The sequence below is a fragment of the Bos grunniens genome, chromosome X, assembly GCF_055505025.1.
Source record: "Bos grunniens cultivar Pamir isolate PY7600 chromosome X, Bosgru_T2T1.0, whole genome shotgun sequence".
NCBI classification, from domain to species: domain Eukaryota; kingdom Metazoa; phylum Chordata; class Mammalia; order Artiodactyla; family Bovidae; genus Bos; species Bos grunniens.
The window spans coordinates 28,524,722-28,537,618 of NC_141194.1; positions in this window are offsets into that span (position 1 = coordinate 28,524,722).

The window sequence follows — 12,897 nt, forward strand, 5'->3', positions numbered from 1 at the left end:
AACTGGGAGATGTATCTTTTTCTGTTTAGGGCTTTCTTTCTGATACTCTTAAAATACTATTCCTTATAATTGAAGGTTTATTTGACATCCATATCTGTGTTTATGAACAAAGTATATCCCATTTATTGCTGTATTTCAGTATAGGTATAAAAGTTTTGGTATTTTGTATAATGAATCAGAAATCCTTGGATCTCCTTTTGTGATTAGAACAAGACATGTCAAGAGAGTTGGGATTTTCTTGCCAATGTGAAAGAACACTGAGTAAAATAGTTGGTATCAGAAAATAAAAGGATCTTGACTGAGTGGCATCTGCAATACAGTGGAACAGGAATTCCCAGCCCCTTTACCTACAGCAACCCAGATTTTAAAATTGTACAAGTAACCAAATACCTTTATAGAAGGTCCAGAATGCAATTAAGAAAGTGCAGTACCACACATAAGCATATAACTTTTATCAGCTGTACTTGAAATGGGTAAGAACAGCAATTTGACTTTATTGGCATCAGGCCCTGTCTCAAGATGGCAGAGCTTAGTAACAAGAGAGATTGTGACCTTTCTTGGTGGGGGAAAGTGAGAGTGGGGTAAATGTTTTGAGTGTCCAGGAAAATGTTAGAACTAAGAAATAAATTCAAGAAAGCTGCAGGACACAAAATAACACTCAAAAATAGTTGTGTTTGTAAACACTAACAACAAACTATCTGAAAAAGAAATTAAGAAAACAGTTCTATTTCAAAAACGTCAAAAAGAGTAAAATACTTAGGAATAAATGTAACAAAGAAAGTGAAAGATCTATACACTACAAGCAACAAGACATTGATGGAAGAAAGTGGAAAAGACACAAATAAAAAGATGTCCCAAGTATATGGACTAGAATTCACACTGTTAAAATATTCATACTACCCAAAGTGATCTGCAGATTTAATGTAATGTGTGTCATAATTCCAGTGGAATTTTCCAGAGAAATAGAAATCCTAAAATTCATATGGAACCACAGAAGACCTTGAATAGACCAAGTAATCTTGACAAAGAGGAGCAAATGTGGAAGCATGGTACTTCTTGACTTGAACTATAGTACAAGACAGTATGATACCAGCATAAACATAGACACACAGACCAACGGAACAGAAGAGAGCCTAGAAATAAACATATGCATATATAGGCATGTAAACCTTGACAAAGGCACTAAGAATACACAACAGAAAAAACCTACATCCTCAACCAAGAGTGTGGAGAAATGGGGATATCTGCATGAAAAGAGTAAAACTGGAGTCTTATCTTACATCATATTTTTTTAAAAATGCAAAATGGATTCAAGACTTAAAAATGAGACCAGAAACCATAAAATTCTTAGAAGAAAACATGGGGGAAAGCTCCTTGTCATTGGTCTTGGCAAAGTTCTGGGTGGTTTTTTGTTGTTGTTCATTTGTTTTTAATTTGACAGCATAAACCCAAGGAAGAAAAACAAAAATAAGTTGGACTACATCAAATTAAAAGATTCTGTATAGCAATGGATACGATCAACAAAATGAAAAGGTGAAATAGGAGAAGATATTTTCAAGCCATATATCTGATAAATTAATATCTAAATCATAAAAGGAAGTCATACAACTCAATAACAGAATAATTAATTAAAAATAACTTTAAAAATGAGCGAAGAACCTAAATATTTTCCAAAAAGACATACAAATGGCCAACAGCTATGTGAAAAAGGGCTCAGCAACACTATTCATCAGGGAGATGATAATCCAGACCACAATAACAGATCACCTCATACCTGTTGGGAGAGCTATTATCAAAAAGCCAAGTGATAAGAAGTGTTGGCAAGGGTGTTGAGAAAAGGGAACCTTTGCACACAGTTGCTGGGAATATAAATTGGCACAGCCACTATGGAAAACAGTGTGGAGGTTCCTCAGAATATCACAACAGTAACTATCGTACGACTCAGCATTTCCACGTCTGAGTATGCAGTTGACCCTTGAACAACACAAGATTGAACTGTGCAGGTCCACTTATAGATGAATTTTTTTCAATAAATACATGGGAAAACTATTCAGAGCTTCGAGATGACTTGAAGAAAACTCACAGGGAACTCACATAGCCTAGAAATATAAAAAATTGAGAAAAAAGTGTCATGAATGCACAAAATTTATATAGATACTAGTCTATTTTATCACTTACTACCATAAAATATACACAAATATAAAAGGATTAAATTTATCAAAAGTTATGCACACATACACTTATGGAACGTGAATAGCACTGTTCATCCCTGATGAGCAATTTCTATAGTAAGCTGTGATCTCAAAGTGATCACTGATGGTCCATGGGTATTTCTCATTGTGTTTAGTACAATACCATAACCTTGAATAACACCATAGGACTCAAATGAAGTGCCCCTAGTGGTGCTGGAAGTGCTCACAAGAAACAGAGAGAAGTCATGACTTTATACAAAAAGTTGAATTGCTTGTTATGTACCACAGTTTGGGTCTGCAGTGGTGGTTGCCACCATTTCAAGATGAACGAATCCAGCATAAGGACCACTGTAAGAAAAAGAAAAGGAAATTTATGAAGCCATCACTGCAGCTACACCAGCAGGTGTGAAAACCGTGTGCTTTTTGTGACATACCTTTTTATCTTGTATTGAAAATATAGCTTGTATGTGGGTGCAGGATTGCTACAAGCAAGGCATATCTATAGACTCTAATATGATTGAAGAAAAATCAAAGTCATTATGACAACCTAAAGCAAAAGGGTGGTAAAGGAGCTAAAGCTATAAAGTTTTATCCCAGTAAAGGATGGTCTGATAATTTTAGAAAGAGGTTTGACTTAAAATATCAAAATAATAGTAGAAGCAACTTTTGAGAAATCAAGAGGCAACAGATGCATTCCCAGATGCCATTAAGAAAATCACTGGGTATTAATCTTGTATCCTGCAAATTTACCAATTCATTGATGAGCTCTAGTAGTTTTCTGGTAGCATCTTTAGGCTTTTCTATGTCTAGTATCATGCCATCTGCAAACAGTGCCAGTTTCACTTCTTTCCAACTTGGATCCTTTCATTTTTTATCGTCTCTGCTTGCTACAGCTAGTACTTCTGAAATCATGTTGAGTAAAAGTGGGGACCGTGGACATCCTTGAGATTTTCATATTAAGTGAAGTCAGAAAAAGAGAGAGATCACATCACTCATGTGGACATATAATTTTTTTAATTGAAGGATAATTTCTTTACAGAAATTTGTTGTTTTCTGTCAAAGCTCAACATGAATCAGCCATGCTGCTGCTGCTGCTAAGTCACTTCAGTCGTGTCCGACTCTGTGCGACCCCATAGACGGCAGCCCACCAGGCTCCCCCGTCCCTGGGATTCTCCAGGCAAGAACACTGGAGTGGGCTGCCATTTCCTTCTCCAATGCATGAAAGTGAAAAGTGAAAGTGAAGTCACTCAGTCGTGTTCGACTCTTAGCGACCCCATGGACTGCAGCCTACCAGGCTCCTCTGTCCATGGGATTTTCAAGGCAAGAGTACTGGAGTGGGTTGCCACTGCCTAGGTATACATATATCCCCTCCCTTTTGAAATTCCCTCCCATTTCTTCTCCATTCCACCCCTCTAGATTGATACAAAGCCCCATTTTAGCTTCCTGAGACAAACAGCAAATTCCCATTGGCTATATATTTTACACACAGTAACGTAAGTTTCCGTGTTACACACTCCATACATCTCACCCTCTCCTCCCCTCTCCCCATGCCCAAAAGTCTATTCTCTATGACTGTTTCTGCATTACGTTCAGTTCAGTTCAGTCGCTCAGTCGTGTCCAACTCTTTGTGACCCCATGAACAACAGCACACCAGGCCTCCCTGTCCATCACCAACTCCCAGAGCCTACCCAAACTCATGTCCATCGAGTCGGTGATGCCATTTAGCCATCTCATCCTTTGTCGTCCGCTTCTCCTCCTGCCCTAAATCTTTCCCAGCATCAAGGTCTTTTCAAATGAGTCGGCTCTTTGCATCAGGTGGCCAAAGTATTGGAGTTTCAGCTTCAACATTAGTCCTACCAATGAACACCCAGGACTGATCTCCTTTAGGATGGACTGGTTGGATCTCCTTGCAGTTCAAGGGACTTTCATGAGTCTTCTCCAACACCACAGTCAAAAGCATCAATTCTTCAGTGCTCAGCTTTCTTTATAGTCCAACTCTCACATCCATACATGACCATTGGAAAAACCATAGCCTTGACTACACAGACCTTTGTTGACAAAGTAATGTCTCTGCTTTTGAATATGCTATCTAGGTTGGTCATAACTTTCCTTCCAAGGAGTAAGCGTCTTTTAATTTCATGGCTGCAATAACCATCTGCAATGATTTTGGAGCCCCGAAAAATAAAGTCAGCCACTGTTTCCCCATCTATTTCCCATGAAGTGATGGGGCCGGATGCCATGATCTTAGTTTTTTGAATGTTGAGCTTTAAGCCAACATTTTCACTCTCCTCTTTCACTTTCATCAAGAGGCTCTTCAGTTCTTCACTTTCTGCCATAAGGGTGGTGTCATCTGCATATCGGAGGTTATTGATATTTCTCCCGGCAATCTTGATTCCAGCTTGTGCTTCTTCCAGTCCAGCGTTTCTTATAATGTACTCTGCATATAAGTTAAATAAGCAGGGTGACAATATACAGTTTTTACGTACCACTTCTCCTATTTGGAACCAGTCTTTTGTTCCATGTCATGTTCTAAGTGTTGCTTCCTGACCTGCATAGATGTTTCCAAGAGGCAGGTCAGGTGGTCTGGTATTCCCAGCTCTTTCAGAATTTTCCACAGTTTATTGTGATCCACACAGTCAAAGGCTTTGGCATAGTCAATAAAGCAGAAATAGATGTTTTTGTGGAACTCTCTTGCTTTTTCCATGATCCAGTGGATGTTGGCAATTTGATCTCTTGTTCCTCTGCCTTTTGTAAAACCACCTTGAATATCTGGAAGTTCATGGTTCAGGTATTGCTAAAGCCTGGCTTGGAGAATTTTGACCATGACTTTACTACCATGTGAGATGAGTGCAATTGTGTGGTAATTTGAGCATTCTTTGGCAATGCCTTTCTTTGGGATTGGAATGAAAACTGACCTTTCCCAGTCCTGTGGCCACTGCTGAGTTTCCCAAATTTGCTGGCATATTTGGTGCAGCATTTTCACAGCATCGTCTTTCAGGATTTGAAATAGCTCAACTGGAATTCCATCACCTCCACTAGCTTTGTTCGTCTCCATTGCTGCCCTGTAAATAAATTCTTCAGTACCATTTTTTCTAGATTCTGTATACATGGGTTGGAATACAATTATTTATTTTTCTCTTTTTGACTTGCTTCACTCTGTATAATAGGCTCTAGGTTCATCCACCTCATTAGAACTGACTCAAACGTGTTCCTTTTTATGGCTGAGTAATATTCCATTGTGTATATGTACCACAACTTCTTTACCCATTCATCTGTTGATGGACATCTTGGTTGCTTCCATGTTCTAGATATTGTAGATAGTGCTGCAGTGAACAATGGATATATGTGTCTTTTTCAATTTTGGTTTCCTCAGGGCATATGCCAGGGAGTGGGATTGCTGGGTCACATGGTGGTTTTATTCCTAGTTTTTTAAGGAATCTTTGTATCATCTTTCATAGTGGCTATATCAATTTACATTCCCACAAACAGTGCAAGAGCAATCGCTTGTCTCCACACCTTCTCCAGCCTTTATTGTTTGTAGACTTTTGGATGATGGCCATTCTGACTGGAGTGAGGTGATATCTCATTGTAGTTTTGATTTGCATTTCTCTAATAATGAGTGATTTTGTGCATCTGTTCATGTGTTTGTTAACCACCTATATGTCTTCTTTGGAGAAATGTCTGTTTAGGTGTTTTTCCACTTTTTGATTGGTTGTTTGTTTTCCTGGTATTGAGTTGTATGAGCTGCTTGTATATTTTGAAAATTAATCCTCTGTCAGTTGTTTCATCTGATATTATTTTCTCCCATTCTGAGGGTTGTCTTTTTACCTTACTTATAGTTTCCTTTGCTGTGCAAAAGCTTTTAAGTTTAACCAGGTCCCACTTGTTTACTTCTATTTTTATTTCCTTTACTCCAGGAGGTGGGACATAGAGGCTCTTGCTTTGATTTATGTCATCAAGTATTCTGCCTATGTTTTCCTCTAAGAGTTTTATAGTTTCTGGTCTTACATTTAGGTTTTTAATCCATTTTGAGCTTATCTTTGTGTATGGTATTAGAAAGTGTTCTAATTTATTCTTTTACACGTAGCTGTCCAGTTTTCACAGCACCATTTATCGAAGAAGCTGTCCTTGCCCCATTGTATATTCTTTCATCCTTTGTGAAAAATAAGTAGGTTCATGGGTTTATTGCTGGGCTTTCTATCTTGTTCCATTGGTCTATATTTCTGTTTTTGTGCCAGCATGATACTGTCTTGATGATTGTAGCTTTGTAGTATAATCTGAAGTCAGGAAGGTTGATCCCTCTAGCTCCATTCTTCTTTCTCAAGACCCCTTTGGCCATTTGGGGTCTTTTGTGTGTTCCATATGAATTGTGAAATGTTTTGTTCTAGTTCTGTGAAAAATGCCATTGGTGATTTGATAGGGATCACATTGAATCTGTAGATTGCGTTTGGTAGGATAGTCATTTTCACAATATTGATTCTTCCTACCCAGGAACATGGAATATCTCTCCATCTGTTTATGTCATCTTTGATTTCTTTCATCAGTGTCTTATAATTTTCTGTGTACAGTCATTTGTCTCCTTAGGTAAGTTTATTCCTAGATATTTAATTCATTTTGTTGCAGTGGTAAGTGGGATTGATTCCTTGATTTCCCTCTCTGATTTTTCATTGTTAGTATACAGAAATGCAAGTGATTCCTGTGTATTGATTTTGTATCCTGCAACTTTGCTAAATTCACTGATTTGTAATAGTAATTGCTGATACTATCTTTAGGGTTTTTTATGTACAGTGTCATGTCATCTGCAAACAGTGAGATGACATCTTTTCCGATCTGGATTCCTTTTATTTCTTTTTCTTCTCTGATTGCTGTAGCTAGGACTTCCAGAACTATGTTGAATAATAGTGGTGAAAGGGGACACCCTTGCCGTGTTCCTGATCTTACAGGGAATGCTTTCAATTTTTCACCATTGACAATAATGTGCGCTGTAGGCTTATCATATATGGCCTTTACTATGTTCAGGTAGGTTCGTTCTATGCCCATTTTTTGAAGAGTTTTAATCATAAATGGGTGCTGAATTTTGTCAAAGGCTTTTCCTGCATCCAATATCATTTTTTTATGTTTCAGTTTGTTAATATGATGTATCACATTGATTGATTTGCATACAATAAAGAATTCTTGCATCCCTGAAATAAACCCAACTTGATCATGGTGTATGAGCTTTTTGATGTGTTGCTGAATTCTGTTTGCTAAAATTTTGTTGAGGATTTTTGTATCTATGTTCATCAGTGATATTGACCTGTACTTTTCTTTTTTTGCGTGTTGTCTTTGTCTGGTTTTGGTATCAGGGTGATAGTGGCCTTGTAGGATGAGTTTGGAAGTGTTCTTTCCTCTGCAATTTTTTGAAAGAGTTTTAGAAGTATAGGCATTAGCTCTTCTCTAAATGTTTGATGGAATTCTCCTGTAAAGCCACCTGGTCCTGGGCTTTTGTTTTTTGGAAGATTTTTAATCACAGCTTCAACTGCAGTGCTTGTAATTGGGTCATTCATAATTTCTCTTTCTTCCTGTTTTATTCTTGGAAGATTGAATTTTCTAAGAATGTGTCCATTTCTTCCAGGTTATCCATTTTATTGCCATACAGTTCCTCATAATAGCCTCTTATAATCCTTTGTATTTCTACATTATCTAGTGTAACCTCTCATTTTCCTTTCTAATTTTATTGATTTGATTCTTCTCTCTTTTGTTTTTGATGAGTCTGGCTAAAGGTTTGTCAGCTTTATCTTCTAAAAGAACCAACTTTTAGTTCTATTAATCTTTCCTATTATTTCTTTCAATTCTTTTTCAATTATTTCTGCTCTGATCTTTATGATTTATTTCCTTCTTCTAATTTTGGGATATTTTTTGTTCTTCTTTTTCCAGTTGTTTTAAGTGTAGTTAAGTTGTCTATTTGATGTTTTTCTTGTCTTTTGAGGTAGGATTGTATTGCTATAAACTTCCCTCTTAGAACTGCTTTTGCTGCATCCCATAGGTTTTCAGTTGTCGTGTTTTCATTGTTATTTGTTTCTAGAAATTTTTTGATTTCTCTTTTGCTTTCTTCAGTAACCTGTTGGATATTTAGAAACATATTATTTATTCTCCATGTGTTTCTGTTTTTTAAAGTTTTTGCTTGTAATTGGTATCTAGTCTCATAGCTGGAGAAGGCAATGGCACCCCACTCCAGTACTCTTGCCTGGAAAACCCTATGGACGGAGGACCCTGGTAGGCTGCAGTCCATGGGGTCGCTAAGTCAGACCCGACTGAGCAACTTCACTTTCACTTTTCACTTTCATGCATTGGAGAAGGCAATGGCAACTCCAGTGTTCTTGCCTGGAGAATCCCAGGGACGGGGGAGCCTGATGGGCTGCAGTTCATGGGGTCGCACAGAGTTGGACACAACTGAAGTGACTTAGCAGCAGCAGCAGTCTCATAGCATTGTTGTCAGAGAAGATGCTTGATATAATTTCAGTTTTCTTAAATTTACTGAGGTTTGATCTGTGACCCAGGATGTGGTCTATCCTGGAGAATGTTCCATGTGCACTTGAGAAGAAGGTGTATTTTTCTGCATTTGGATGGAATGTGCTGAAGATATCAATGAGATCCATCTCATTTAATGTATCATTTAAGACTTGTGTTCCTTATTAATTTTCTGTTTTGATGATCTGTCCATTGGTGTGTGTGGGATGTTAAAGTCTCCTACTATTATTGTATTACTGTCAATTTCTTAATGGCACCCCACTCCAGTACTCTTGCCTGGAAAATCCCTTGGGCGGAGGAGCCTGGTAGGCTGCAGTCCATGGGGTCGCTAAGAGTCAGACACGACTAAGCGACTTCACTTTCACTTTTCACTTTCATGCATTGGAGAAGGAAATGGCAACCCACTCCAGTGTTCTTGCCTGGAGAATCCCAGGGATGGGGGAGCCTGGTGGGCTGCCATCTATGGGGTCGCACAGAGTCGGACACGACTGAAGTGACTTAGCAGCAGCAGCAGCAGCAGCAGTGTTTGTCTTATATATTGAGGTGCTTCTATGTTGGGTGCATAGATATTTACAATTGTTATGTCTTCCTCTTGGATTGATCCCTTGATCATTATGTAGTGTCCTTTCTTATCTCTTGTAATCTTCTTTATTTTAAGGTCTATTTTGTCTGATATGAGGACTGATAGTCCAGCTTTCTTTTCCTTCCTGTTTGCATGGAATATATTTTTCCATCCTCTCACTTTCAGCCTATATGTGTCTTTAGGTCTGAAGTGGGTTTCTTGTAGACAGCATATATATGGGTTTTGTTTTTGTATCCATTCAGCCAATCTGTCTTTTGGTTGGAGCCTTCAATCCATTTATATTTAAAGTAATTATTGATATATATGCTCCTATTGCCATTTTCTTAATTGTTTGGGTGTGATTTTGTAGATCTTTTTCTTCTGTTGTATTTCTTGACTATATAAGTCCTTTTAACATTTGATGTAAATATGGTTTGGTGGTACTGAATTCTCTTAACTTCTGCTAGTCTGAAAAGCTTTTTATTTCTCCATCAATTTTGAATGAGATCCTTGCCAGGTACAGTAATCTTGGTTGTATATTTTTCCCTTTCAGAACTTTAAATATATCCTGCCCTTCCCTTCTGGCCTGCAGAGTTTCTGCTGAAATATCAGCTGTTAGATGCATGGGGTTTCCCTTGTATGTCACATGTTGCTTTTCCCTTACTGCTTTTAATATTCTTTTTGTGTGTGTGTTTAATCTTTGTTAGTTTTATTAGTATGTATCTTGGCATGTTTCTCCTTGGATTTATCCTGTATGGGGCTCCTTACACCTCTTGGACTTGATGGGCTATTTCCTTTTCCATGTTAGGGAAAATTTCAACTATAATCTCTTGGAAAATTTTCTCATCCCCTTTCTTTTTCTCTTCTTCTTCTAGGACCCCTATAATTCGACTGTTGGTACGTTTGATATTGTCCCAGAGGTCTCTGAGACTATCCTCAGTTCTTTTCATTCCTTTTACCTTATTCTGCTCTTCAGAAGTTATTTCCACCATTTTATCATCCAGCTCTCTGATTCGTTCTTCTGCTTCAGATATTCTGCTCTTGATTCCTTCTAGCATATTTTTAATTCCAGTAATTGGGTTGTTTGTTTCGGCATGCTTATTCTTTAATTCTTATAGAGCTTTGTTAGTTGATATTTGAATTTTCTCCATTTTGTTTTCAAGGTTTTTGATCATCTTTACTCTCATTATTCTGAATTCTTTTTCAGGTAGTTTGACTATTTCCTCTTCATTTATTTGGACTTCTGTGTTTATACTTTGTTCTTTCACTTGTGTAGTATTTTTTTGCCTTTCCTTTCTTTTTTGTTTGTTTGTTTGAGGTCTCCTTTTCCCAGGCTTCACGGTTGAATTCTTTCTTCCTTTTGGCTCATGCCCTCCTAAGGTTGGCCCAGTGGTTTGTGTAACCTTGTATATGGTGTGATTTGTGCTGAGATGTTTTGTTTGTTTGTTTGTTTTTCCTCTAATGGGCAAGGCTGAGTGAGGTTGGTAATCCTGTCTGCTGATGATTGGGTTTGTATTTTTGTTTTGTTTGTTGTTTAGATGAGGTGTCCTGCAGAGGGTGCTACAGGTGGCTGGGTGATGCTGGGTCTTGTGTTCAGGTGGTTTCTTTTGTGTGAGTTCCCACTATTTGATACTCCCTAGGGCAGCAGCAGCAGGGTTAGTTCTCCAGTTATCTAGGGTCTTGCAGTCAGTACTCCCAGTCCAAAGGTTCAGGGCTTGACCTCTGTCAGGAATGAAGATTCCACAAGTGATTTGTTATGGCATTAAATGAGATTAAAACAAATACTCAAAAACAAGAAACCAAAGATGAACCCCAGGCAAATGGCAGTTACAAAATCAGGCAAATAATAATTAAAATAAGGGAATATACACATATACATATAAACCCATAAGCAAAATCAAAACAGTCCAATGAAAATAAAGTACAATAGATTGACCCAACAAACAAAAGAAACCAAAAATCATATCTACAATTTAAGAACAAAGCTTACTAAAGCACAAACTGGAAAACAAAACTAAAGCAAGATGGCAAGTGGAGAATAAAGCAATGAAAACAAAAGTAACAAATGAGTTGAGAGGAAAGGAAAGAAAGAATAGATATGTAAAGTTAAATAGAGGTAGATAAAGAAGATTTATATACATTAAAGATTAACTGCAAGGGGGAAAGAACAGTAGGAAAAGCAAACAAAGGAATATATGTAGAATAAATAATAATAGCTTAAAAAATTAAAATAAAAAAAAAGAAAGAAAAAAAAAAAAAAAGGAAAACTCCACAGAACTGCAAAAACCCAACGCAGAGGCAGAGGTTTATAACAACAGAAAAAAGTGTGACTAAAAAAAAAAAAAAAAAAAAACAGACAAACCCAAAAGCTTAAATAGATTTAATAGCGCCAATAAAATTGAAAACTACAACAGGGGTAGGGGGAAGAAAAAGAAAAACATCCAAAAGAATCTACAGAACAAGTCAAAACATAAGAATAATGAATGTTTTCTTGAGTCACTGCTGTCAGAGTTCTTTCCCTCGCTGGGAGCCACAGTCCACCTCACCTCCCTAGGATGCCCTCCAACACTGTGCTGGTCTCTGGACCTGCTGTGGGGGCAGCTCAGATTCTAATCTGGTCCTACTACTCTGTGTTCTTGCCTCCAATGTCCACAGCTATCAGAACTAGTGCATTTTCTTTTGCGGGAGCTCTGAATGACCTTTTATATATTCCATAGACACAGAGTCTGCCTAGTTGATTGTGTGGATTTCATCTGCAGCTTGTACAGCTGGTGGGAAGGTTTTGGGTCTTCTTCCTTAGCCACACTGCCCCTGGGTTTCAATTGTGGTTTTATTTCCACCTCTGCATGTGAGTCATCCACTGGGGTTACTCCTGAGGCTGCCCTGGAGGACTGAGGTCTGCCCCAATGAGGGCCAGATGTGGAGGTGCTGCAGCTGCTTGAGTCACAGGGGTTCTGGCATCACCAGGTACTCAGGAGAGTTGGTAGCTAGGGCAGCAGGAAATATAGTGCTCTAGAGGGGTATGGCAACCAGTATTGGCCAATACACTCCAGTATTCTTTCCTCCCTAACCCCCCTGACAGAGAAGCCTGGCAGGCTACAGTCCACAGGGTTGCAAGAGTTGGACATGAATGGAGCAACCCTACATGCATGGACACAAGACTGTTGTGCCCGTGGCAGCTTAGCCCCAGTGAGGGTTGATTGTGACGATGGCACAGCTACTTGGGTTGTGGGACCCTGGCATCACCAAGTGTGCAGGGACATGGACTGCCTCCACTGCAGGAGTTGTGGCCCTATCAGAGTCTTTTTTCAAGTTTCTTGTAGCTGGTGATCAGAAGGCCTCTTTGGCTAGTCTTTCTCTGTAGGTCTTCCCATTCAGGCACTTAGAGGGCTCCCTTACCTGTGGTCCTTCTCTGTTGTGTACATTAGGCACATAGCGGGTCCCCCCCGGGCTGGGGCTCTACTCTGTAGATTGGCATGTCAGGCACTTAAAGGGACACCCTGGGTGTGATCCTATTCTGTAGTTCAGTGCGTCAGGCGTTTGATGGGCCAGGCTTTCTATTCTTCAGCTGTCGATGCTGGCATGTTGGGGGAGAGAGGCTATGGTGATGGCTCCACTCTCTATATGTGACTC